Source organism: Silurus meridionalis, chromosome 28, assembly GCF_014805685.1.
Source record: "Silurus meridionalis isolate SWU-2019-XX chromosome 28, ASM1480568v1, whole genome shotgun sequence".
NCBI classification, from domain to species: Eukaryota; Metazoa; Chordata; class Actinopteri; order Siluriformes; family Siluridae; genus Silurus; species Silurus meridionalis.
In genome coordinates this window covers 10,987,150-11,010,211 of record NC_060911.1, presented here as the reverse complement: position 1 = coordinate 11,010,211, position 23,062 = coordinate 10,987,150, and the positions used below count along the sequence as shown (strand labels likewise).

Sequence of the window (23,062 nt, the reverse complement as noted above, 5' to 3'; positions counted from 1 at the left end):
AGGAATAAAATTCAGAGCGGCATTGATTATTTTCCCACAACAGCACACCTTGACGTGTCATTCTTTTCCACTCGTTGTGAGCAGGTTGTTACCGTAGCAACGACAATTTAATCTGGTACATAGACCAGATAGAAATATAAATATAAATGAATCGATGACTTTCTGACTAATCGGTTTATTAAGGGGTTTGTAATTGTGTAAACAGCGTATCCTGGTCAGGGTCAAGGTAAAAACATCTTAATTGTGAGATGAGAATGCTACCCACTGTACCGGTGTGACATCCTGAACAGCGCAGGGATATAAATAAATGTAAAAAAAAACAGTGGTACAAAAACACACAAACACTCACACCTCTGCTTTGTAGGCTCATTACAACACACATTCCACAGCAACCCAGAGAGTGAAAGAGGTAGTGCTTTGTGTCTCTGCTGTCAAATATAATGCCAGAGCACAAGAGTATTATAAAATGAAACATTTTTCAAGGACTAATACGATGAAGTTCACATAAAATAAACTCTGAAAGGTATCTAGAATACTTCATAATAGTATACTGCATAGTTATAGTCATAATTCTAATTATTACATTAATGACAAATTCAGCATTTTTGTTAATAAAATGGCTCTCGCTGTCACTTATATCAGTGGTCCCCAACCCCTGGGGTGCAGACCGGCACCGGTCCGTGGGTCAATTGGTACCGAGCTGCACAGAAAAAATACATAAGTTACATTATTTCCATTTTATTTATTATCTGATTCTGAATTATGTTTTATTTTGCACAATTGCCGGATTCTCTCCACCACATCTGTCTATGACTCACTCTTGATGCATGTCATGACGCCTCGGTCACATGTCTTACCTCCATCCTCTACCTTCTTAAAGGAGCTTCTCCGGCCGCTAACACATAATACATTACCGCTAAACTGAAACCCCCGAGCTAGCAAAATAAACAAAAAACAACACAGTGGATTCACGTTTATTATTATATTTAGAAAATACCAGTTTTTATGCCAGCCGTATCATTTTTATTTGATGTATTCATCCACCACACTTTAATACAGTCTGTGCCGCAAAAAAAGGTTGGGGACCGCTGACTTATATTTTGTATAAGTATTTATGACCTTGTAGCAAAATGGCAGAAAAAGTTTAAGCTTGGGCAAGAATTAAAAAACTCCTGAGGTATGACTTAAAGTGAAGGACAGGACAAGAACAAAACCCTCAATTTGATTTGTGGTACAACCAAATGTATGATATTAGTACATAAGACAATAATCAAACTAATATACATGTTTTGCTATTTTTTTTAAGTTAACAAGATAATTGAGTGTATTAATGAAGTTAATGACTAGCTTAGCCTAGCACTCCTGAAATCCTCTTCAATACTATAACAACAGAATTTCTACTGCCCTCTTATGATACAATTCAAATCAAGTTTATTTCTATAGCACTTTTCACAATGGACATTGTCTCAAAAAAGCTGTACAGTCAGTTAAAGTACATAAAGCGATGCCTCGATAAGCTCCAGTTTTCAATTATTAGGTTTTTTTTAGATACATATTTCTTTATTTCGTAGATTAGAGGTGCACTTCATTCATCTTCACTCAGCTGTAATTCAGAAAATTGGTTAAAAGATCACTGTGACTTCAAGTTGGTTTATCCTTAGTTAGTGATGTTAAGTAATTTATATTTATTAATTTATTATATTATCATTCAGTTATATTATTTATTACTATACTGGTTACTCTGTGTATGTTTACTATATTATTATTATACAAAATAATTTATTTTGGATTATTTACTCAAAATTAGGCATTATTCTCACTCTATTTATATATATATATATATATATATATATATATATATATATATATATATATATATATATATATATATATATATATATGTATGTCTTATATCTTTTCTTCCTGTTTTCTCATCCTGATTCATTGTGTACATGGTAGGGTGAGTGGTAGCTCAGTGGTTAAGGTTGGGTTACTTGTCAGAAGGTCAGGGGTTCAAGCCCCAGTATCGCCAAGCTGCCACCCTTGGGCCCTTGAGCAAGGCCCTTAACCCTCTCCAGGGGCGCAGTATCATGGCTGACCAAAGCTTCTATGCGAACTGGTATATGCGAAGGAAGAGTAGGTTGTAATGTATATGTGACAAATAAAGGCTATTCTTTTCTACGTGTCTGAGCAGAATGTTCGAGACTGACAGGCACTCCTTTACAAAAGCTCAGAGAGATAACAGATGGTACCAAATGCTAAAGAAATGGCGAGGGAGAATGAAAAAAGCAAGAGCGAACGTCTTCGACGAGCAGAAAGAGAGAGCGAAACTGCGTCTCTCTCTACACAATCCCCAAGGAGCATCAGATCCACTGCTTATTGCTTAGTGACAGTTCTACATTAACTACAGAACACAATCCTGTTTTCCATCACCTCAACAACGCCCACACGCCCACACACACACACACCTACACACATATATCCGTGACTGCCTACAGACTTTAAATGAATTTACTTTCTTAAGTGTTTTTCTTGTGCTCAATAAGTCATGGCAAAATCAGCACTCAAATTGAAAGGGACTCGGAGTTTCAACAATCGGAGTCTACTTTCACGATCTGATTTGACATGTGCTTTCCGCAAACACAGGCAAATTCAATGTCACTTTTTTATGGTGCACTAAGACAAAGAGTTTTCCATTTTCCATAAAATCATATCATATTTTTCATACAATTATTAAACTAAAGTATATATAAATGCTCTCATGTAAAGGGTAGACAAATGCTCCAAAAGTATTTTCAGCTTATTTTGAATACACTGACAAATCAAAATGCCCTGCTCATGCACTAAATGAGTCCCCTCACGTTCAAATACTGCACATTTTTTAGAAAATTATATTCTATGTATATTGGGGTGACCCTCAAATAACTGAAGATCCGATGCTTCAATAAAGGAGCCTGATTCATTTACTAATCTGACTGTCAAATCTTTGCAGATGTGTTATGAAATGAGGATCATGCCATTTTGTGATATGGGGTGCTTAATATTTGATTTTACTAAGAACTATTAGTTTTCTCTAAATAAGTACAGCCCATTATGATATTGTAAATAAAAATGTGAAAATAAAGCTTGATAAAAAAAGTGACAGATTTAAGTTTTGCTTCCCATGATCCGTGACCAACACAGGAGCATTTTGGTGGCAGGGATTTTAATATTTAATAATGTCTGGGATATTCTGTACTGGTATATTTTGATCTAAATTAATTCTGTAAATTATTTTAGTGATTATTTTTCGGTGAATGATGTTGTGCTGTACTTCACTCTACAAGAGACGTTATTAAGAGAGCAAACAGTCATCTGAAGTGTGCTCTATCATGGAATGGCCTTCCCAGTCACCACACCTAAATCCCATTGAACTGTTCTAGGATGAACTTTGGCAATTTTTACAAGAGGCATGGGAAAGTATTTCAGTTGAATGTTTTGAAAAAACTCACTGTCTGGATGCCAAGAGTATGTAAAGCTTTTATCAGTGCCAAAGGAGAATTTTTCAATGAAAATAACGTCTGTACATTTATATATTTGTTTGGTCAAATGTAATCATATAGTAACATTTCGGCTGAATGTTTGGAGAAACAAACTGTTCAGGCACCAGTGTAATTTATGATGAGGGAATATTCATGTGAATTCTTTGTGTTCTTCAGTAAAAAGAAAAAACAAAAGCTGACCTTGCACTCATCAAAACACTTTACTGAACCAATCAAGTAATAATGACAATACAAATAAAGTGATAATAGTGATAGGCGAGTTACATTGAGTGTTGTCGTTATGTTTTACAGATACAATGAACCGATCCAGATAGGTTTCTTACATAACTTCCTTTGTTCTCAAAGGTAACAAAAATGGGCAGGTGGTTTATGATATGATATTAATACTTTGTTAATATATTTTGTAAATATCAGAGTATCATCAGATAATTTGTTTTATTTTGGCAAACTTTTACTTCCCTACATTGTAATGCATAACATTTTGACTACTTTAAAATCAGTGCATAAATTGTAATAAATGAAGCTACGGCAAGTGTAAACCTTTGGTTCTGGTGAGAGTGTGTGTATGTAGTTAGGCTTCTCTTACTGTGTGCCTGTAACTATAAAAAAAGAATCTGATGTGCAGGAGAGTGGAACACTGAAAATTTATCAATTATCCACATATAGTTTTCATAGATCACTAGATTTACTTTTTATACTTAAATGCGTTCAAAAGTGAGTAATTTTAGTCCGGTAGAAATGGAAAAGGACTACCTTTATATATTTACTGTGGTAATATTTGGACTTTTACTGAAGTACAAGGAGCAATGTACTTTATCCACCAGAAAATTCCCTTAAAACCTGTATAAACTGGAAGGTAGCCTAAAATCAAATCAGTTCCATCAACTTGCTGTGTAAAATGATAATGATGATAATTAATTAAAAAGTAGTGATAATAAATAAAAATTGAACATAGATTCTAAAGGAAGACATCCCTAACCCCCTGAAATCATAATACCTAATTATGTAAAAAAAAAAAAGAAAAGAAGAAGAAGAACTAATCCAAGTAGGTAATGGTAATGTAAAAAGCACATCAGAATGAGTAAAACTCTGTAGGAGTCTCATTTGCATTATCTGCTCTCGTTCCTTTTGATGATAATTTAATAGAACTCACATTTTGAAACATTTACACACCAGGCTGCAGCAGATTACTCGGTATGTGTTTCATTCAAACCAACAAGGCTTTACAAGTACACACCTACAGAGCAGAGTGTTTATGAAAACATCGTGATTGACAGCATAATGCAGAGCTTTCAAACGGTCCAATAAATCAACAAAAAATAAAATGAAAAAATGTTGCCAAATTTCAAATACACTTTATGAATTCCATTCTATCTACAAGCATGAGGTCATTTGTTTCAAGACCAATAAGATTAAGATATTCCTACTTGCGGACACAATATTGCAACACAAGTACAAAAGGTGCAGGGTTTAGCTCCACAAACACCACATCCTACTATTAATTTAAAGTGCCTGTTGAAACACAGGTCTCTTCATATCCAGCAAACTAAGTAAAAGGCAAAAAGACAAGAGAATTGGACATAGAATGACTGTAAGAAGATTCTGTGAACAGATGAGTCCAATTTTGGCATTTCTGGCACAAACAGAAGAACTTATTTAAGACAAAGAACATAAGAGAAGGTGTTAAGAGCTTAATAGCTTTTGGTAAAAAAAAAAAAGCTAATGGTGGTAGTTTTTTGCAGCAGGAAAGATTGAAGACTTATTCCAGGTAGAAGGAATACTGACCAACATGGCTACTATTCCATACTTCAACACCATGCAATTCCATCTGGTCTGCAGTTAATTAGGACCAACTTCATCATTCAACAAGACAATGAGCTGAAGAATACATCCAAGCTCTGTAAACAGTCCAGCAGTCCACTGGAGTGTTATATATCATGTAATGACCTGCCCAGTCAATGCACCTAAATCCGATTAAACTGCTCTGGGATGAACTGAATCACAAGCTCAGAAAGAAATCTCCAACTAGTGAAGAACACTTTTGGAAATGTTTACAAGAGGCAAAGTATTTCAGCTAAACGTTAGAGGAAATGAGCTGTCCTGATGCCAAACATGTGTCAAGTTGTTATTCATGCGAATGGTTGATTTGTTAATGAAACTAAAGTGCACAATTTGTACATTTATATATCTGTTTGGTCATTTCAAATTTTCATATCATTAAATTACCTATTTTTTTATGTATTTGAGAGATATGTCTCTTAAATACATAAGTCTAGATGTTTCCATACTATATATATATTTTTAAATAAAAAAAGGAAAGATTCTATTTTCTACTGTCATCATAGTCCTTGATGGACGCTATTTTTCAAAATCTTGCATTTCCAACTTACTGCCTCCCAGCATCAGTTGGACACACTTGAAATCTTCTGAACCATGATGGATCTCTAATGCCACATTCACACATGCAGCCATTTTATCTCTGTAGTCGCCAGTAGGTGTTCCTTCTTTTATGAGCGGGTGATGCAACTAGCAGAAGTGCACTCTGCTGTCTTGACTCCCATGTACCAAGTCAATCCATATTTGCATAAACCTTTTTCACAACTTGTTGAGGTGCTGGACACACCCACACCTAGTCAATAACGCTTGTTGATTGCCAGCTCTTGCTGAGAATTGATGGTCTCCAGTGGCTCTGTTGCTGCTAATTACTGTATGTGTGAACATAGCTTTACTCTAATTATTATACTAGATGCCTTATTTATTTTTGTTATTTTTAGACACGAGTTATTAGGCAGTTTGTCTACATCTCTGTGTAAACTGGTTAAAAATCTGTAAATGATAACGAGTACAAAGAAACAATATTGAAAGGTTAAAACCATTCAGGTGCTTAAACTGATAAAGATACTTTCTTGTGGTATAGCAGTAAAGCATTTGAATCGCAATGACGCTGATGTATGAGACGAATAACTCGCCACGCTCTCTGGGTGGGAGGGATGCTATCATCCATCAGATTGGAGTGAAAATCCCTAAAGATAAAGGCTTTCATTGTACCCACACTGCTCTATATCCTGCATGTCAGTCCACAGAGTGTGTATAATTTGTGGATTATAGTGTACAGTATACATCTTAGAAAATCACATTACAGCTAACAGATTAATAGCTATCAGATAGAGAGGAAACTAGAACATGTTGATCAGAAATACTGATCAGGACGACATAAGATAATGTGCGAGTCTGTGTGTAAGAAACGGCTGAAGCATTGCCTAGCAACACCTTTTTTAGTCAATTATTGGAATTATAACCAAACTAGACTATAAAAAACTTGAAACCTAATCACAAATGGATATGAAATCCGAAATAATCCGGAATTACACGGTTTTTGCACGATGTCAAACTGTAAATTAGTAAACTATAGGACAAATCTTTTCAGGACATTTTAGGTGAAAATAAACATAGACAACTTCTCTGCACATTGTTGATTCTTGTTATTTTCCGGCTTGCCCTTGAATGATAGATAAAAATCCATACTAACCACATTGCTGAATCAGGTGGTACTTATTATGAAATAACGATTAGATAGTATAAATATGTGATGCCTTGAAGACACTGAAAAAAAAGCTAAAAAGAGCAGCTGAAATATAAGAAATATTTAAATTTTAACCAAGAAATGTCCTCATGTTGTAATCTCATAAATTTGGACCCTAAACTGTACAATAACCACAGATTATATACAATTAATTGTTGATAGCTAATCCATATTACCTCTGCAATTAATCAAAGAACATTTTTTTGTTTTTTTTATCTGCAATAAAAAAAAAAATGTGAAGGTACCAGTCCATTTTTCTGCCTTTCAAAAAAAATTCATAAACAAGAATAGCTTAAAATAAAGATGTCAGCTGAGGACAAGCTTTCCTGTTCCATTCTTTACCCTATAAAAGAAGACAAGGGGAAAAAAGTACAGTGCCCCTGACTCCGCTGCAGTTGTCCGAGCCAGGAAGGAGCCATTGATCTGTCGAGCAATCAAACCTCAGTGTGATCAATCAATCACCGAGCAGCTTTATTTCCTCCGTTAGAGTCCATCATGGCCACGTACACACAGATGTTTACATTTTGTTTTAATTCAATTCAGCGAACAAAAACAATGATCTTTGCTGTCTGTTTCTGACAAAAGATCTAAATAGTGGATTAAATTTGGAATATCAACTATTTGCAGTGTTATAAAGTATTTGAGTAAATGTACTTCATTACTGTACTTAAGTATTTTTTGACTCTATAAAAGATGAGGTTCCCTGGGGGTCTAGTGGTTAGGATGCGGCGCTCTCACCGCTGCGGCCCCGGTTCAATCCCCGGTCAGGGAACCAACCCCAGCCACTCTTAGTGCCGGTCCCAAGCCTGGATAAATGGGAAGGGTTGCGTTAGGATGGGCATCCAGCGTAAAAACATGGGGCTCATGAATACGGATGATCCGCTGTGGCGACCCCTAACGGGAAAAGCCGAAAGAAATAAACTAAAAGATATAAGTAGTCCTGCAACTATTGACTATTTTGATAATCGTTCATCGAATATTATTTTCCTTATTTTTCGAATAATCGGATTAAAAACTATATATTCTTTTTTAATTAGATGTTCTGCTTATTAAACTTTCTTTCGGCTTCTCCCATTAGGGGTCGCCACAGCGGACCATCCGCACGTTTGATTGGTCATGCGGATCGAGAAAACCTGTAATGCGGATAAGGAGGCATAAGCCGAAGTAAACGCAAACAAAGTTTATTGAGAATACTCAGGAGATAATCCACCAATACTTGTAGCGAAGCAGTAATATCCAGTGGTGCGCTCCGGGAGCGCGGTCCACGAAGTTCTGTGAAAGCAGAGACAGTTCGTGTAGAGAATCCACGGATCTGCGCTATAGAAAGCGCAGCGCTGGGCAGCAACGGATAAACGTGGTGCAGACAGCGTGAACATGGAAAACAGCAGGATCGGGGTAATCCGGAGTGCCGTTGAGAGAATGCGGAGTCCGAGAAGAAGGGTACGTAGCGGGATACGTATACGCGATTACACAGACCGCCATGAACCAACACATACGATCATGCACAAACAATAACGGACCGCGAGTGTGTGGAGGTGAGGGGGTTAAATAGGAGATGGGATGAGTGAGTGGATGAGAGTTAGGTGTGTGTGATCAGCATGACTGCGATGAGCTCGCCCACACAGGAGAAGAAGCAGGGTGCTTCGGGGAATGCCGCCGCCAAAGAGGGCGTGGCAGAGGGATTCCTGACATAACCGACGTTAAGTGGCAAACTCGACTTAATAGGGTTGGCGAGTTAACCGAGGTCGAGATAAGTGGGTTCGACTGTAATAGCAAGTTGAGAGCTTACAAAAATCAATATAAAATATAATAAATTATTTTGACAATTTTTGTTTAATTAAATACACAGAAATTGTGTTAATTTGTAAAGCGAAAAGCATCTAGACTATATAATTAATTTTGTATAATAATTAAATGATATATGCATAAATTAAATATACAAACATTAAAAACAAACATTTGAACGCAGTAAAGCCGCAGTAAATCACAGTTAAAAACAGATAAATTACTGTTATAGTAAATGCTATAAAAAGAAAATATAATGGAGAAACACCGTAAGCTAACAGACTTCATAAAAAAACATTTAAAAAATATGCATTGGTTCACAAATTTATAATCATTTGCTGAAAACCACAACAGTGACAAGAAATATAATCGTTTACTGCTGCTATTATTTGCTGCTTTTAGATTTGGTGTTTGTTCGCACCATTTTAATTGAATCCATCACTATGTCGCGAGCGAGCCGATTGCGCAACCTGATGTTTGCGAATCACACCAAAACAGATCAAGTGCGACTTTCCTGAAGTTACAAACAGTTTAAACAATCGTACTTCATTAAACTGTACCATTTTCACATCATGAGGATTCTACAGTTTTTACTAACCGTGCTGATGTTTCACCTTCATCCGTGACTCCGCTGTGTTTTATTTTCCTGTGCTTGTGCATCACTGTTACTGTTTTGCAGTAAGGTATCTATTCTTTTACTTAAATATGATATTCAGGTACTCTTTACACCTCTGCACATATATGTAATCTTTAAACATTATTAACTTAATGAAAAAACATCCAAGTGACAATTTCACTAAAACTGTATAAATACATCACACACAGTAGGATAGTAGTATCACTTAAAAGACAAGCCAATAAGAATTAAGGTGTGTGTGTTAAAAAAAATAAATAATAATCATGAAGTACCTGCTTTTATCCAGATGGAATCTGCGTTTATTTGATAATGATCCAGGTTTTTTCTGGCAAATTAGCGCAGCAATATTAAGAGCTCATATTACCTGCTGCTTAATCGTATAAACGTTGATCTTGCATTTAGTGACTTTTCAGAGCAAGAAGCACTTGCTGACTACACACACACACACACACACACACACACCCACACACATACACACTTCTATTTATAATCATGTACAGACCAAATAATAAACGTCTCTTAACGTTAATATCATTTTTCCAGCAATGTGCTAAAAATCCTTCTTTTCCTTTGTTCAAAATGTCCTTTTTGATCCCATACAACAGAAGGCATTTTTTCTCTTTCTCTCGCACAGACAAACACACACACACACACGAAAAAAAAAAAGCATATGCATTCACATGGACCATCATTGTACTCCACTACTGTTAGGACCAAAATAATCAAAGACCTTTTAGGTGGCAAATTGCAACACCATTGTGAACAGATCACACTCAGAGGTCTATTGTCTGGCAATAAACACACACACACACACACACACACACACACACACACACACACACACACACACACACACACAGACTGATTTCCTGCTGCTTCTCTTCTAACATGTACCGACTCAATACCTCTAAGTGCTGAAGAGAGATGGACTGAGTGAGGCCAAGGTAAAAGATGTGGTTTCAATATTCATGTGAAACGCTTTTTCACTACTCAGAGAATTCGCTAAACAAGTAGAGCATGCACTTAGTAGCCCTGCTACATGGCAACTCCATTTACTAGGAGCTCATATATACATATAGTGCAAGCATTAGGCCTATTTCTCACGGAAGGTGCAATTCGGTGCTACATGAAACTGAGCCTTGATACACAAAAAAATTACAAATCTAAGAATCTAAATTAAGCATTAAAATAAAAAATAAAAAAACTGTTTGCTAACCTGTCACTGTTTTCCTCACAATCTGTCTGGTTTTTTTGTTCTTTTTTGGCACATATTCTAAAAATGCCCTTGTTATTAAATCCCTCAGCAAAACGTTGATGCCTTTATCGGCGAGTGTTATGCATCTCATTTGCAATTAGAATTGCATTTGTTAGGTTTAACATGCAGTCATTTCTCAGTATTGAACCTGATTAATGCTCGCAGTGCATTGTGGGTAGTGCATCCACAGACACACATACAAACAGTGCCTCGGCCACTGACGCCACACCATATGAATGCTCTGAACAAAATTGTCAAGATGCCTTGGTTAGCCTGTGCGTTATAGCCTGGTTTTTGCATTGTTTCTCAAAATGGCTGACAGTCAAGCAGAAAAACAAAAACTAGATTGTTTGGAACAGTGAACAGAGCCCTCACAAACAGAACCAGGAAATACCAATCCATCCATCAAAAGGTCAGGAAAGGTTGGAAGCGGTACCAATTAAGGGCTTGGGATTCACAGGCTTGGCTCTGAGAAAATAAACCGTTCAGTCGTGGCTGGGAAAAAAAACATGCCTAGATGTGTTTAAACTCCGGCTGGCCAAAAGGGATAAATTTCAACATGTGTTCGATCTCAAACACACTCACACGTGTTATAACAACTGGGCCACAAGATCAACAGCCACAGCCTGCAAGATTCGAAATAAGAAACATTTACAACAAAGGTTCTTATGTACTTGAGATGATGCTGTCTAGTCATATAAAAATCAACCTCCCATAATCTACAAAAAATAAATAAATTAGAATAAACTTTAGCAAAGAACAGTAGGTCCCAAATTCACAGATTTTGTTGTAGCCTCATATGCATGGATTTGTTTGTGTATTTGTGTGTTATATTTTAGGTGATGCATGATGCTGCCACCACCATGCTTGACTGTAGACAAGACACAATTTATTTGGTTCTCCTCACCAGGGCGTGACACATGCTGGACACCATCTGAGCCAAACAAGTTTATCTTGGTCTCATCAGACCATAGGACATGGTTCCAGTAATTCATGTTCTTGGACAGAGTCTTCAGCAAACTGTTTGCAGTCTTTCTTGTGAGTCAGTTTCAGAAGAAGCTACTTCTGGGATGATGGCCATGCAAACCGACTTGTTGCAGTGTGTGGCGTACGACCTGAGCACTAACAAGTGGACCTTCCGCTTCAGCAACCTCTAAAGCAATGCTGCAGCAGTCATGTGTCAGTTTTTGAAGCAGATCCTGCACCTGACACAATCAAGAGGACTTAACTTCTTTGGTCCCCCCTGGTGAGGTCTGTTCCGAGTGGAACCCGTCTTGGAAAACCTCTGTATGACCCTGGTACCCCACTGTACTGTAACTCAGTTTCAGGATGGTACTGATCTTATAACCTCAGCATCTTTGTGGAGAGCAACAATTTTAATTCTCAAATCCTCAGAGAGTCTTTACTATGAGGTGCCATGTTGAAAACCCAGTGGTCAGTATGAGAGACTTGTACTGAAAGCACCCCATTTTAACTGCTCTAATACAAGATACACTTTGCATACACATACGATTTGTATGGTTTTGTCAAGCAGACAAAAACCTGAACATGATGAATAGGACGTGTGCATTTGTATGGTTACATTCCGTTCAGCTGTTATCACTTAGGGTGTACTCACTTTTGTTGACAGCTATTTTGACAATAGTTGCTGTATGTTGAGTTATTTGTAGAGTTATTCAAGCTGCACATTGACTAAAAAATATCCAAGTTTCTTTCCTATATTATTGTCCCTTCAAAAGATATACTAAAATGGTTGCTGAAATGTGAGGGGTGTCCTCACTTTTCTGAGATACTCTAATTGTATGCCTCTAACTCTGTGCTAACACATGACTGGAAAGGTCAGGTGTCCCAAAATTAAATTCAATTCAATTCATTTTTATTTGTATTGCGCTTTTAACAATAAACATTGTCTCAAAGCAGCTTTACACAGATAATGTGGTGATTAAAAGTGAATATGTTCTTAATAAATGTAAGTTTGTCCCTGATGAGCGAGCAGGTGGCGACTGGGGTGAAGGAAAAACTCCCTGAGATGGCATAAGGAAGAAACCTTGAGAGGAACCAGACTCAAGAGGGAACCCATCCTCATCCTCATCCTCATCCTCATCTATTTAAAATGTTTTTATATATAGGTTTTTTTTTTGTTAGTTTGTTTTTTTATTGTATATGCCATTGCACCATCATATCCTTTGTCCTTAAGGCATAAGTGATATTGTTATTGACTAACTATACATTTTAATATTATTTTAAAGTAATGTACAGTAAATTTAACTCAAAGGTCACAATAGTGCCAATACTGTTGTATTGTCTGTGCTGTATGGAAAAATCATATATATATATATATATATATATATATATATATATATATATATATATATATAGAGAGAGAGAGAGAGAGAGAGAGAGAGAGAGAGAGAGAGAAAAGAGACATCACTGTGAATAGAAATATGATAAATGTTTCACAATTCTGCTTGAGGTCAAAGCAAATGGCTCAGACTGACCTCTTGTCTGCTTTCTTTAGATGCACGGTCAATCCAGAAATTCCCAAAAAAATACCAACTAAATGTGAAACAGAAATTAGAGTAAAAAGTCTCAGGCCATTTAGTTGACTAACTAAACAAAAACGGTTCGTCATTTATTGTTTCTACTCCATACACACCTTGTGACACTGATATTCTTTAGCGATTACTAATTATTAGCAGTATTATTATTAGTTGGCTTCATACTTTCACCAGTATAAACATACTGTAGGTTACTTCTTACATTATGGAGTTATATAATACACAATATAGGCCAAATATGATGATAAGTAAAAACAGGTTACACAGTACTGCACAGAAGAAAACAAATATAATATATACAATGCGCGTTAAACTTTTGTGTGTTTTGTTCAGATGTATATTGAAGCTGTAGGTACAACAGCTACAAGAATTCCAGTACATGTTGACACAACACTGATCAGCCAGAACATTAAATCCATGATAAATATCCGTCTTGTGCCACCAAGGATCTCTGATCCATCAAGGCATGGACATTACAAGACCTCTGACAGTGTTCTGTGGGATTTGACGCCAAGAGATTAGCAAATCCTGTAAGTCTCCATGGATCTAACTTGTTTGCTCAGCACATGAATAGCACTTGCCACAAATTCTCAAGTGGATCAAGACCTGAACTCTTTGTTGTAGATCTCAAATGATTAAAGAAATTGTGATTCTTCAGACCAGACCACCATTTTTAATTGTAACATGGTACACGTGGAGTTCACATGCCAATTGTTGATGCTTTTGGTCATGGGTAGGGGTCACCATAGGTGCCCTGACTGATCTGTAGCTATGCATCACAGTTTGCTGTGTATTGGGCTACATAGCCCATGGCGAGAAGCATCAACAATTGGGACGTGAAAGCCAGAACTGACCACTTTTAATCATAGCCGTTTTGCTTTTCTATGGGATTGGAGCATACAGGCTAGCCTTTTATTTACCACACACAATCAGCTTTCACACCTATGGCCCTCTCACCGGTCCAACGGTAATCCTCCTTCGGACAACAAGTGGTCGGTAGTGCCCTACACATATCACATATCACATATCATAACCTTGTGCTCCAGTACATCTGATCACATGTATCACTAGGGAGTGGTAGCCCCAGTGGTTAAGGTGCCGGGTTACTGATCGGAAGGTCGGGGGTTTAAGCCCCGGCGTCGCTAAGCTGCCACTCTTGGGCCCTTGAGCAAGGCCCTTAACCCTCTTTGCTCTAGGGGTGCCGTATCATGGCTGGCCCTCCGCTCTGACCCCAGCTTTGGCGCAAGTTGGGATATGCGAAGAACAAAACTTCACTGTGCTGTAGTGTATATGTGGCAAAAAAAGTCTATTCTACATGCACATTATCTACTTGTGCTTGTTAATATCATGAACAGCAACTATGCTAATTCCTCTCCACTGCTTCTCTCTCTACCCATCCCGAGGCATCCTGAGGTTGCACCAGCTCCAGTCGTTGTCCCACTTCATGAAGATTGTGGACCTTTAAAGAAGTCGCAAACATCCCGAACCATCTCGAGTCGTACCAGCGCCATTTGGAATCCACCTCATGTGGAGTTTGGACATTGGACCTCTTTGAGTGTTTAAAGGCTCTGGAAGGGAGAAGCTGGTGTTGGATCTGTGATGATCCCAAAGGTTGAGCTATTTTATGAGTTGCTTAGTAGTTCCTGGTTCCATAATGTCAAGTGACTGTATAAGACTGTAGAAAGGACATTACTCATAATCTTGTGCTCCAGTGCTCATGTTAGTTCTCACTCTCCAGTGTTCTGTATTGCTTAAAGACTATAATCACACTCTTGATATCACTCAAATGAGGATGGTTCCCTTTCGAGACTGGTTCCTCTCAAGGTTTCTTCTTCTAACATCTAAGGGAGTTTTTCCTTGCCACGGAATGGCTGCTCATCAGGGATAAAACCACATAAATTCTGTAAAGCTGCTTTGAGATAATGTCCATTGTGAAAAAAATAAACTTGACTTTACTTGACTAGACTAGTAAACACTTGGTGTTGAACCCGCTGGTTGTCCTTAGACCTTTGGACCCACTGTTGTCCTTCTTTGTCTTACTTTTGGTTAGTACTAACCACTACACCCAGGAAACACTGCACAAACCTGCAATTTTGGAGATGCTCTGACCCATTCGTCCGTCACAGTTTGGCTCTTGTCAAAGTCACTCGGATCCTTACACTCGCCCAATACTCCTGCTTCCAACACATTAACTTTGAGAACTGACAATTCACTTCACACTCAGTATATCAGACCACCTTGACAGGTGACACTGTAACGAGATACTCAATGTTATTCACTTCACCTGCCAGTGGTTTTAAAGTTAAAGGAGGTCTTAATTCAACAAGGGAACAGCGCAGGTGTTTATTTGACACATTATGCACTGCGAGCGTAAACTGAGAATTATTAGCTCATCACTGTAGATATTGTTACATTATACAATACAACACACACTCTAAACTCATGCTCTGTGTGGAAAATGTTACACTACCAATGAATGCTGGTGTTCCATCCAATCATGTTTAAGCACTGGGTGATTTGCTACAGTACTATAATGTATACTTCAGGTATAAATAACAAAACACTGTAGGCCTGATGGTCACCCCAACACTGTAGTCTTCCCTGAACACTGCGAGCATCATCTAACAACAATCAGATTGTTGTAATTGTATTTGTCCCAGACTATAGCACACAGCTCCATTTTAAATGATAAATCAGGAACAATAAACAGTCATATTACAGCACAATGTGGAGGTACAGGCGTTGCTTCTCAGTCCACCCGAACCCTGAATCTGTCCATTCTAATACACATCGTGTCGCTCTTTCTGTGAGAAGAGGCACCAGAAAGCAGGGGCTGTATCTCCTCCTCTCCTCCTCTATATGGGTCACTGAGGTAAAAGAAGCGTTGAAGCTGATGTGGTCATGGAATATCATGTGTGTGAGGAAAGAGAACACACTAACCACCATAATGCAATAAAACATCTTTATAGGAGACAATGAAACAAGTGTCCAGTATGTCATTATTGGCCTGTTAAATCAAGGTCATATGGGGTGTGTGTGTGTGTGTGTGTGTGTGTTAGGGAGAAAAAGAACGAATACAGGGGAAAATAATGTCACGTGGATCGCTCTATAGCGTCCGTATGCGGAAGTCGTGGTGCTTTTGTTAGATTTAAAAACGCGGTCACGCGAACACACACACACACACACACACACAGAGAGAGAGAGAGAGAGAGAGAGAGAGAGAACTGTGTGTGTGTGTGTGAAACACTGAAGCTGCGGTGGCCATCAGCGGTAAATGAACGCCAGGCCACCAGCGCTTCCCTTCTTCCCTCTGATAAACAAATGAAGCAAATCGTTTCATCGTTATGTCAAGAGCTGCACGCGCAGGAATAGAAAACACGCAAAAAAAAAAAAACCACACGCGCGCACCAACAGAACACGCGCGCGCGCGGCGCGCAGAACGACGCCCATTAAAACACCACGCACGACACCACGCACAAGAGAAGCAGCCCGTGTCAAATGCCTCTCTCTCTCTCTCTCTCTCTCTCTCTCTCTCCCCTCTCCCCACAAACACACACACACGCGCGCGCGCGCGCACACACACTTCTCCAACCGCTAATACAATCCCCGTTGCAGCACATGCATCATCCTGATCGCTCATGAGATGAGTTGCAGATGTGTGAGATTTGACTGATCCATCATCATGAAACCAAAGTCTTACCACATCTTATGGAGGGGTTTTGCGTGTCAAGCCGCGCGCGCAGTCGAACCCTGCAGCCGTGTTTCTTCTCTTTCTTTCTTTCTTTCTTTCTTTCTTTTAAATCCTGCAGCCGAAAGACTCTCCCTCCGTTTGCGATTAGAAATTCTTCTTCAGCTTGATGGTTTTTTCGTTGTTGTTGTTGTTGTTGGTGTTTTTTTGGTGTGTGTGCACGGACAGCTGTGACCCTCAGCTCTCAGGAGATCGGTGCGGTAAAGAGAGAGAGAGAGAGAGAGAGTCGCGCGCGCCGGAGGAGACGCGCACCGCGTATCCAGCAAGTCGCTATTTCGCTCGCGCTGAAAACATCATCCTCACCATCATCATCATCATCTCCCGCAACGCTTCGCGAGCTGACAGCACAGACAGAGACCGTGTGTGTGTGTGTGTGTGTGCGTGGAGAAGCGCGGTGATGCTCGAGCCGACTCGACTCACAGAATAGAGAGCGCGAGAGGGAGAGAATAGAGGGAGACAAGGAAGGAAAAAGGGGGGTTTGGGATAGGAGTGTGTGTGTGTGTGTGTGTGTGTGCATTTCAGAATGACCGGCTTGTTCGGATACATGGCTCCCTCTAACGGTTGCGCATGCACACTGCACCCCCCCCTCCCTCCCTCGACCTTGCGTTCACCTGCGTTATGTAACACATCTGGACCCACGGCCATTTCTGAACATCTGGGAGCCTTAAAGGGTGCAGTTTAAGATTTGTTTCCTTGCTCCAAACACTTTCTGTGTACGATAAGGAGAAATGGCACATAGGGGAAATTAAATTACGTAACGCAATCTTTTCCTACGCATTGTGACCGCGTTCATCAGCTACACAAGCACTATAGAAAAGGGTGTCATGGTGTTGTTGTGAGAACATTTGCTCCAGAATCAATATGTGACATTTCATCAGCTACATCAGCTATAAACAGTAAGTGGGTGTCATGGTGGTGTGATGGATACAACCCAAATTCCAAAATGTTCAAAATGTAAATGAAAACAATGCAATGATTTGCAAATCTCACAAATACACATTCTATTCAAAAGAAAAAAAATTTAAATGTTTACACTGAGAATATACACCATTTTAAGGAATTGTATATTTAAGGAATAGTATTTTTAATCTTAATTTAATGATGATATCAAATGTTGTAAAATGATGAAAGGTCTGAACTACAGACAGGTCAGTTCAGCCCCTGGACTTTTCTGATAGGAAGTCATGATATTGTAATAAATGCAGTATACAGTTAGCATTGTCCTGCTCAAATATGCAAGACCTTCACCCGAAATAGACTTTTTCTGGATAGAAGCATTTGTTGCTCTAAAACCTGTAAATACTCTTCCGCATTGATTGAGATGCGTCTTTCTGAAACGAGCACTGATCGCAAGTCAGATTGTCCCTCTCCTCTTTAGTCTGGAGGACGTGGTGTCCATTGTTTTAAAAAAGAAATTCAAATGACACAAAACAGTTTTCCACTTTTGCATCACTCAATTTTAAATGAGCTCTGGCCCACAGAGGATGAATATTCGCGCATGCCTTGTTCGTGGCGTGATAGAGATTTAACCTAGATTTGTGGATGACATGGCAAACTGTGTTTACAGACACTGGTTTCTGGAGGAGGTAATGAGCCCATGCAGTTCTTTTCATTACAGAATCATGACTGTTTTAATTGTAGTGCTGCTTGAGGGCCCGAGGATCACAAGCATCCGATATTGATTTTTGCCCTTGTTCCTTGTGCACAGAGATTTCTCCAGAATCTTTTTTAAATTTCTGATGATATGATGCACTGTAAATGATGAGATATTCAACTGTTTTGAAATTTTATATTGAGGAACATTTTTCTCTTGTCCTAAGTGTGCATGTGTGGGCATGGATTTGCATTCCATTCAGGGTGGATTCATGTCTCTACCATGATCTCGATTAGGAAGAGGCATTCACTTAAACTAAACATGTCATTGCTACAGACTGTAATTTTTCCCCTATCATGACAAGATGAGGCAATATAAGGACATGTTATTTAGCATGCTGACATGGTAGTGTGTGTTGCACTGGTCAAAATCTCTGAGGCATAAGTATAAGCTTTGTTGGAGTTTTAAGGCTAGTCCAACAACCAGAAATGTCCATCCAATAGCAGCTCTTTGGCTAGACATGTATAAAATTTGACAGACACTGAGCCCAGATTTTGTATGTGAATGACTTACAGGAGCCGTACAGGATCTATTAAATATGCCAGGAAAATTGACAACAATCTGACAATATTACACAAATCACAACAATGCTACTGAGCCACAAACAAGCATCTCAGGAACATGTCATTGTGACTGCTGGTCGTGGTCTTTTTTCATAAATAGATGAGGTAAAGAGAGTCTGACACATTTGTGTATAATGATATACAACAGTATCTGATGAACTGGCAAATGAGCGTAGATAATGAAGAATGTCCCTAGGCATAGTGTACATCTCCAAACTCAATCTATGCACATTTTAGAGAAGAATCAACAGACAATTACAAGGTTGCCAGATTCACAATTATTATGCCATATTGGGATTTTCTTTTACACCAAAATTCTCCACATCAAGAATCTACACAATTGTAAATCATTTTGCACAAAAACATTGTATAAGTGCATACACTAATCACAGCAAACATCTTTTAAAGATTGGGAGAGGGAAATATGGATCGTGTCCATCCACCTGCAAATTCAGATGAGGCCAAAAAGAAAAAAGAAAATAATATATTTTTTTCCTTTGCGTTTCAGGTCTTGGGATGGATTTTTTTTCTATGACTTGGCAACCCATGGTAGTGAAAAACCACTTGAGCTGCTCAACTGTGTGCTAGAATGAATTCATATTGTCCACTCTCAAATGTCTACTGCAAGGCTGCTCTGAAAATTCACTAGACAGTAGCAGCCTATAGTGAAAGTCAAGTGTGATAGCCTCTGGACTTTAATTTAGTTTTGGTTTTAGCCGTGTCATTATTAATGTCCTGCCTCTCCGACATCTACGGTCATGAGCTGACTAATGCTTCTGTTTTACACTACACAGTTTGGTCTCTCCCTCAAAGACTCTTATGTAGCTGTTGTTGACTAGTCACTGCAATTTGCTCTTAAATCATAAATCAGGCTTAAGAGCACCATTTTTTGGCATAAAAATAGCAAAAATGCATGGGGAACAAATGCAGTTTAACTAGCATTCATTGACCTAAACATAAGGTGAAATTGTTGGAGAATATTTTGTGACTGCATTAGTGAACTAGTTTCTGAAAGCAGAAGCCAATCTGGTTCTGTGTCCTGGAGAAGCCCAAGGGAGGTACTTTTTCAACCCCTTTAAAAAAAAAAAAAAAAAACCCTGACAAAACACGCAAAAATAATTTACATTGCTGAATGTGAATATGCCAGGAAATATTTTTTTAATAAAAAGATCAAATTAAAAAAAGTCCTTCAAGCACAGAGTTATTCCAAATGCTGAAATGGCTGGCGAACATAATGCAGCCTATGATGTTTTCACCTCTAGCTGTATGAATAATACACAGACTTAAAATCTACCGCATGCATTAAATGAACATAAATCATTTTTAGAACCTAATATTAGTGTAAGAGACACTGGGAAACGATCACAGCGGGTGCATTGTGTATTTGACTAATAGACCAGAAGAAGAAGAACGCTAATGTCCTACAGGCTCAAACACATCAGACATGCTCCATGACTCCTACGCTCACACATTATTTATTTGTAAATTTTGCCCGGACAGCACAAAAAAACCCTGATGTTTTTAGGGGGAAAGTGTATTGTCTCATTTGAAAAATTTTAAACAAATGAAATTAATTTGTTTTTTATGTGGAACCGGCGTATGTAGATTACCGTATTTCTGAGTCACGTTATATAATTTCATTTCCATTTTCATTTACATGGGAGCTGTGAGGCTTTCAAAATCGATTAGCCTTAGGCTGTGAACACTGGCATGAAAAATGGTTTAAATGATTAAGTGCTCTTCGTGAGGCTTAGATCTGTAACACTGGGAGTTGTCTTCTTAAAATTAGTATCCCTCACTGTTTTCATGTGTGCTCTCCTGCCCTTCTCTGTGTGGATCCTGCCCTGCTTAATTAACCAGCATTTTTTTTTACACTGCTTACAGGTTCTTTGGATTGGCCAAAAAAAAACATTCCAATAGAACTTTAAAAGGTTCTGCCAAAGGGACCCATGCTGTAGATGGAGCCATTATTTATGAGTGTAGATACAAGTACATTACCAACACAAATCTAGAACATAGAGCCTTTCAGGGTTACCTCAGGTCATCATTAAAAACAGATCAATAGAGGATGCTAGCAGGGTTATTACTGTAAGCCAGAACTGAGGCAGAAATGAAAATGTCTATAGTCATGTTCTTGAATACAAATAACTTATAGGAGAAATGTGATATGAAATGGAAATAATAATGACTGACCTTAAAATAAATTGAACTGTTTTTTTTTAACCACACCTTATACCATACGTATGATTAATGATTATTCACACAAGAAATACACTACACCCTCAGAGATGAGTAAATATAGGATCTAGGGTTTTTTTGGTCAAGTGGAGGAAATGGAAGTTATTAAGACGTTGGATTTTTTTATCTGAAGGACGCAAGTTCAAATCTTGGCACTGGCAAGCTGCTACAGCTGGGCCCTTGAGCAAGGCCCTTAGCCAGGAGCTGCTTAGTTAATGAGGCTATTGTGAATTGCTCTGCGTAAGAGCTTCTGCCAAATGAAGGAGCTTTATACTTGTCATAAGGAGCTTTATACTTGTCACATGTACTTTAGAGCACATTGAAATTCTTTCTTCACAGCGATGCTAGGGAGTTGCAGTCAGTCATGATACAGATGGTAAAGGGTCTTGCTCAAGGGACCCAAGAGTGGCAGCTTGGCGATATCGAGGCTTGAACCCAAGACCTTCCAATCAGTAACCCAGAGTTTTAACCACCTCCCCCAAAAATCCACAAATGTAAAAGTATAAAGGGGTTTGACTTAGTATCTATTTAATAGGGAGTACATTCGTTGTAAAGCCATTCGTGATTGTCTCCACTGCTGGGGGATGGAGAGGTTGTGTTTTTATTACCCAAAGTCAATCAAAACTACACTGCTGAAGATCACTGTGTTCTCTGTAACCTCAGATGTTTTTATTTGTATGGCAGAATTGAAATGTTCTGCTGTTTTTAAGGTTCAACATGTGAATATTGAGATGTTTTTCTGCTCACCATGGTTATAAAAAGTGCTATATTCTGGTAGAAAATTCAGGCTCCCAGTCAGCTCAATCGAGTCTGGCCAATGTCCTCTATCCTTTCTCATTAGCAAAGCATTCCAACCCACACAACCACACATTATTTGATGTTTTTTTTGTCTTTTGCACCATTCCATGTAGAGACTTTTGTTGTGTGAAAGTCCCAAGAGGTCAGCTGTTTCTGAAATACTCCAACAACCTGGCTCTAACCACCACAGTCAAAGTCACTGGGATCATGTTTTTTTTCTGCATTCTGATGTCTGATGTGAGCATGAACTGAAGCTCTGGACCTATTTTAAGTGGGTGGGAAGAGCACATATACAAGTTTTGTGTTTGAGTAAAAATAATTTTGAATAAAAAACAAACTAACAATACTAAAGCATGGAAACCAATTAACTTAAAACTGATTTTGAAGGGAATAAAGAAAATAATAATTGGGAAAGATTAACACCATGTAACAATGACATTCTAACAGCCAAATTCATTATACGGTTTGTGTTAATGAACTTATGAAACATGCCTGAATTTAATCTGAATAAAAGATGTCATATATGGTTAAATGTGAATCTAGATACTTTTCTAGATTCTAATGATAATCCTAATAATGAATCAACAGATAAAATATTGAATAGGCAAATGCTTATTTCACCACCTGCTTGACATTTTTTCCATACACCGAAACTCCTCCATGTTAAAGACCAGGATACAGAGTCTGCAATCAAAGCGCAT

At 38.3% G+C, this 23,062-nt stretch overlaps 1 protein-coding gene across 1 annotated transcript in view; it reads right to left on the bottom strand.

Annotated features, from left to right (window-relative positions):
• adgrl3.1 (adhesion G protein-coupled receptor L3.1) overlaps positions 1–17,583 on the bottom strand; it is a 205,987-nt gene extending 188,404 nt beyond the window's left edge. Inside the window, 1 exon segment of the mRNA XM_046842822.1 lies at positions 17,061–17,583. The gene's annotated coding sequence lies outside the window, so the exon portion shown is untranslated.
• Positions 17,584–23,062: the final 5,479 nt, after the last annotated feature.